Source organism: Adiantum capillus-veneris, chromosome 22 (assembly GCF_014529385.1).
Source record: "Adiantum capillus-veneris isolate H3 chromosome 22, ASM1452938v2, whole genome shotgun sequence".
Classification (NCBI taxonomy): Eukaryota; Viridiplantae; Streptophyta; class Polypodiopsida; order Polypodiales; family Pteridaceae; genus Adiantum; species Adiantum capillus-veneris.
The window spans coordinates 47483035-47488861 of NC_140952.1; the positions used below are offsets into that span (position 1 = coordinate 47483035).

The 5827-nt window shown below is 47.3% G+C and overlaps 1 pseudogene; it reads right to left on the minus strand.

The window, feature by feature from the left end:
- Positions 1–2814: 2814 nt before the first annotated feature.
- LOC147429284 (putative pre-mRNA-splicing factor ATP-dependent RNA helicase DEAH5 pseudogene) lies at positions 2815–4530 on the minus strand (annotated as a pseudogene).
- Positions 4531–5827: the final 1297 nt, after the last annotated feature.

The following is a 5827-nucleotide window of genomic DNA, read 5'->3' on the forward strand; positions in this document are numbered from 1 at the left end:
TTGACAGGGCGATTGAGCTTAGGAAATCGAGACGACCACGATCGAGATGCAGAAGCACACTTCACCGGAGGAGACTACAACAAAGGATTAGAAGCATTCTAGCCAGACACCCAGAATGCTCCTAAGAAGTTTATCTAATACTTTGTATTTAGTTTTTCGCATTTATTTTCACATTTTCACACTTTTCAGACATTGTTACAGACTCACCACTTTTGTATCAGTTTGGTCTCATAGGTCACTCTGGCCTTTTGAAGACGTTAATATAACATTTCATTCCATTTCATTTCTCTCTCTCTCTCTCTCTCTCTCTCTCTCTCTCTCTCTCTCTCTCTCTCTCTCTCTCTCTCTTATAACAGGTCTTGAGTTCAACTCCTCATCGGCTAGATCTATAAGTCTCTTGGGATAGTTTCCTACGACGTTAAAACTCTCTTCTTCTACTGCTTCTTCTCTCTCACAGTTTCCTACGAGGTAAAATTCTCTTCTCTTCTCTTCTTCTTCTTCTTCTTCTTCTTTTCTCTCTCTCTCTCTCTCTCTCTCTCTCTCTCTCTCTCTCTCTCTCTCTCTCTCTCTCTCTCTCTCTCTTTCCAACGACGTTAAAATTCTCTTCTCTTCTCTTCTTCTTCTTCTTCTCCTCTCTCTCTCTCTCTCTCTCTCTTTGTCTATTTTACACTTTGTATGTTACAGCTTTTGATCTCCCAGAGAGCATCTATGTACCTTCTCTCTCTCTCTCTCTCTCTCTCTCTCTCTCTCTCTCTCTCTCTCTCTCTCTCTCTCTCTCTCTCTCTCTCTCTCTCTCTCTCTCTCTCTCTCTCTCTCGTTCAACTCTCCTCGTCGGATAGATCTTTGAGGTCTCTTGGGATAGTTTCCTACAACGTTAAAATACTCTTCTTCTTCTTCTTCTTCTTCTTCTTCTTCTTCTTCTCTCTCTCTCTCTCTCTTTCCTACAACGTTAAAATTCTCTTCTCTTCTTCTTCCTCTCTCTCTCTCTCTCTCTCTCTCTCTCTCTCTCTCTCTCTCTCTCTCTCTCTCTCTCCACGAGAAATAAGGAAAAATTGACTACGCTTGATTTAGAGTAAAATGACTACCTCAAAGATGGGTCCTAGTCTAAAGACTAAATGGCCGATATGACCAGGCTGAATGGCAATCTACAAACAACTACCAAAGCTACAACCCTTTGCTTGATTCAATTACCCCCTTTAGTACTCCCTAGCTGGGCTATTGTTGTTTCTGTCAATTGGTTCTACTCATCCACTTGTGTTCCACAAAAAATGCCAAGGTGATAGCAATCACAACCAACTAAGCAAGTAACCAACTGCGCTCCAAAATCTATCAGAACACGTACGGCAAAGAGCAGCACTGCCTTGGTCTCACTACTCAAACAGTTGTAGGGAAAGCCGTGAAATTGGACCATTTTACAGACAGCTATAGAGGTAATCAATCATCATATATGCAATTCTTTTTTAAAAATTCGCTAATGCACTTTGTATTTGTTTACTTCAGTGCTAGATGCTTGATGTCAATCTGCGCACGTCCTATTATGTTCTATAGATGTTCTATAGCAACGCCCACCAAGCAAGTCCAAAACGGCACCGGATCAGCCAAATCCGAGCATCCAAGGTGGTCGTGTCACCGAGGCCTCTGATACCACGTCAAAGGTGGCAGCGGAAGATGCAATGAAGACGAGAACTGGCTCGCGATCCAGTGGACACCTCGACTCCAATCTAGAACACCTGCAATGCCACACACATGAGCAAGGCACACCTATGGAGAGAGATCACTGAGGTAGAAAGAGACAGGACATCTGAGAGAGAGAGAGAGAAAGAAAGAAAGAAAGAAAGATTTTTAACGTCTATGTCAGGCCGAAATCGGCCTATGAGACAAATCAAATGTACATGGTGTGTATGTCATCCGTCTATCGGAGAGAGAGAGAGAGAGAGAGAGAGAGAGAGAGAGAGAGAGAGAGAGAGAGAGAGAGAGAGAGGGGAAAGGCTCTCCATGCTGATAACAAGTTGCTCATACAAGTAAGCAAGGGTGGTCCGGCATAGATCTAACATGCCCTTTGGATAGACGCGAGGTACACACAACTGCGACTGCTACTGACACTACCAATTGCTCCCGCGCATGAGACCACAAACTCGACCATCACACTGGCCAGCACCCCAAGAAGTTCTGGGAACAAAGCAATCTGCACTCCTCTTGGCTGGAAAGCAAATATGAATGGAGGGAGAGAGACGGGCCTCAAGGCAACAATCAAAGCATGGTTGCCCTCTAGGGGATCTGGCTCCCTCCTTTGCAAGCCCTCCTCAAGCTGCCCTGAGGAAAAACGCTAGGGATACAAGCAATTGTTGACCACCACAAGGCGTGGAATGGGCTGCCCACGATGGAGATCTGCAACACCTCCCAGGCTGCCCAAAAACGCAGGAGAGGCTGATGCCAAAAACGCTTGCATGGCTGCTCTCACTGCCACCCGATGGCCTCCTCGGCACGCCCTCAAGGGCACTCCCTTCTGGGGCTGGTTTGTACTACCAGAGAGTAAACCCCCCTGCTCACCTATATACACCATCAAGGATGCTGCCCGACCCAGACTCCCAACCCTCACAACTATAGAAATGGGTAAAAATAGGGAAAACTAGGGGAATAGGCAGGTGAGCAACATAGTGCACTGGGACAAAAACACCTAGGGCATGAGGAGCCTGCATGGCCATGGAACCAAGCCAAAACCCAAGGCTAAATATGGCTCGACATAACCTGACATGAGAAAACAACCTCACAATGGTCACGCACAACCACAAAACAGCCCTCACTCCCTAACACCTATCCCTGAGAGAAACTGGGACCTGTTGTCGTTGTCCAATCCGCCGATGTACTACCGCTACTCAGTTCGAACTGCTGTCGTGTCCCGATCTGTGTGAGCTGTCGCCTGCCTACCAGAGTCAAATGGTCCCCCTCTGGCTGGATTTGTTTTCCTCTTTCTTGGTCAGCCTTTGGCTGTTTCTCCCGAGGCCTGTAAAAAATGTTCTGTGCAGATAACATGGCAAGGCAATGATGATTTTTTAACCACTGCAACCAAGGTCCATGTTGGCAAGTAGGATTTTTGATAAGGGTGTTTCCAAAGGAAACTTAGCCATCTTCATTCCCAACTTTTTCGAAAGCCCTTCCTCATCCAAGGCTCCTAAACTATAGAGCTGTTCCATGGCTGATATTAGAGCCTGTGGCGGCGGTGGATCCGTAAAACCAAAGGCCAATAAATCATTAATGCCCTGAGCCTTTAACTACATAGTTGTATTTCCAAATCCAAATTTATTCTCTGAATTTCAGGCACAGTTGTTGGTAACATTTCATTCCTACATGTGCTCTCCGTGTACAAAGCGATAGCACTTGCCTGGTCCCATCTGATAGCTCGCCCCACGCTTTGCTTTCCAGAAGCTTGAGAAATGGGCCTGATGATAAGTGAAACTAACCCAAGCTTGGATTATAGACATTTTGCCTAGCAAAACTTGGTTCTGCTACATAGTAGATTCGATTAATGGTTAAAGATGCCTTTGCAACCACCACTTTCCTAGTTCCTGGTGGTGCTGGGTCAAAAGTTCTTGTCTGCATCTTTGGAACATTGGAACCCAACCCCTTGATTCTCTTATACACGATCTTGCACGCTATATCAATTTCTTCCTCTCCTCTTAAAAAGAGAGAGATCAACTTCTAGCTCCGTTAAATGTATCTGCATAACAGTAATAAGTGCAGCATATAGATAGTCACTCTTTGGTTGCTTTCCATACAGAATCTCGACAGAAAAAGTTCTTAGAAGAATAAAATATCCAAAAAAACTTCTCAGCATCACGTGTGGCTGAGATGACTATAAAACGCAAATCTTTTCACAGCATTATTGGGTCCTTCAACAGCCCAAAGAGGACATCAGTTTGTATTGTTCTTTCATGTCCTTCATTAAGCACGATAACAGAATATGCAGAGAGCTGGCTATCCACAAGCTCTTCTCTCCAAAGCATTGTGTCTCAAGGCCCCTATAATCCTCAAACCTAATCCCGTAACAAACCTCTTCACCAAGCTTGCAATCAAATTGTTCAGCAACCCTTTTGGCTACAGACATTGCGGCCACTCTTCGAGGTTGTGTGCAACCAATCTTCCATTTTGTTGTGTACCCTGCTTCTACTAGGTACTGTGTAACTTGTGTTATTTTCCTTGGACCAGTTTCTCCAACACAACTAAAACCTGGTTCTCATGAACTACTCTTAACCAACTCATTTTTAGCTTGTAAATGGAAAGGCTTTGTCTTGCTACGGTATTGATAGCTTTGACCGCTGGCCAAATGTAGGTGCCTTACCAAATGCATTCTCTTCCACTCTGGCATGTCATGGGCACAGAGCCCTACTCCACAAAAGCGAGATGCTGCTCTCGTGTTTTTGGCATGGGATCTTCCCAAGGACGATTCCGAATCTTTGGAAGGGAATCAAGCATTGTCATTTGTTGTTGCTCTCCATATAAACCAGAGTCAGGCTGCAAATCGTCTCCCATCAAAGCTCTCTATCACTGCTCCACCCCTGAAGCATAAGCTCTGTGACAGGCTGGAGTGTGGGTCGGCCCTCCTGAATCACAATCATCCTACTAGCCGAGGACAGCTCAAAATGAAGTGCTGGCCCTGTGAGGGTGGACCAAGCAACAGCACCCCAAGTGTACTGACTAGCTGAGGACAGGGCTGGCATCAGCCGTAGAATCCGAAGCCAAACCTGTTGCGCCGTGGGGCAGTCCCATAGACAATGTCTCTGTGACTCAGTTGAGTGGTCATCATAGTCACAAGGGACGCGTCCCGAGGAATGAGGATGGGGGACGGGGCTCAAATGGATTTTTAGTGTGAAAAAGAGGGCGGGACGGCAAGTGAGGACGGAAAAATGGGGACAGGAAGCCCAAAAATGGGTGTCCCCTGTGACTATGGTGGTCACACACGGCACAGCCTGCCGGAAGGCCACTGTAGACCAACCAACTTCCCACTGCGGTAGGTCGATGAGCAACAAGCCATTGGAACATGGTGACTCTCCTCGGTTGTCTGCTGTCCCACAAGCGCTCCCAAAAGTCTGCCGAGAACTCAAGTGTGAAACCCTTCTCTACCAATGGCCTACTGCAACAGGGCGGGTCTCTCCGAGCAGCCAGAATGTGGTGCCCCAGACGTGCTGTGTACTGGAAGAAAGGGATCTCTGGGTGATCTCCTGAAACAAAAGGGTCCTGCCAAAACCACTCCCCAGGGTCCCACTGCACTCGTGACAAGGCCGACTCTCCCAGGCCCAGAGCCAATGTCCAATCTCAAGATTTATCGGGTCGGGATCAAGCATAGATATCCTCCCTCTGATGCCCACAACTCGAATCTGTTGAAAGCAACACTCTGCTACCTCACGTGCCTCAGAAGCAACTCTGTGAAGTCGACCCTCACTGAACCTCAAAGAACATGCAAGGGCCTAAGTCGGGGAGGCCCGTACTGTGACGAGAACCTCAAGGCAAGTAAAGGCCTCCATCCAGCTGGGAGCCACCGGCTCGAGAGGAGTGTGCCACTCTGCTCGAATAGCCTCGACGATGTCCTGACACGTGCTCTATACGCCCCTCATACCGCATAGCTAGGTGCTCTGACTCTCCTCAGAAAGTGCTTTAAACTGCACCCAATCTCCCAGGGTGCGGCCAGGACTCTCTACCATGAGACTACCATGAGAACCCATGAGACATGGGGTCTACTGCCAACCATGTGACCTCGCTGTGTACTAACCAAAGGGTTCCATGTAAGGGGCTGTTCGAGCGCTCCTCTATGCATGTGGGCTGGTGCTGC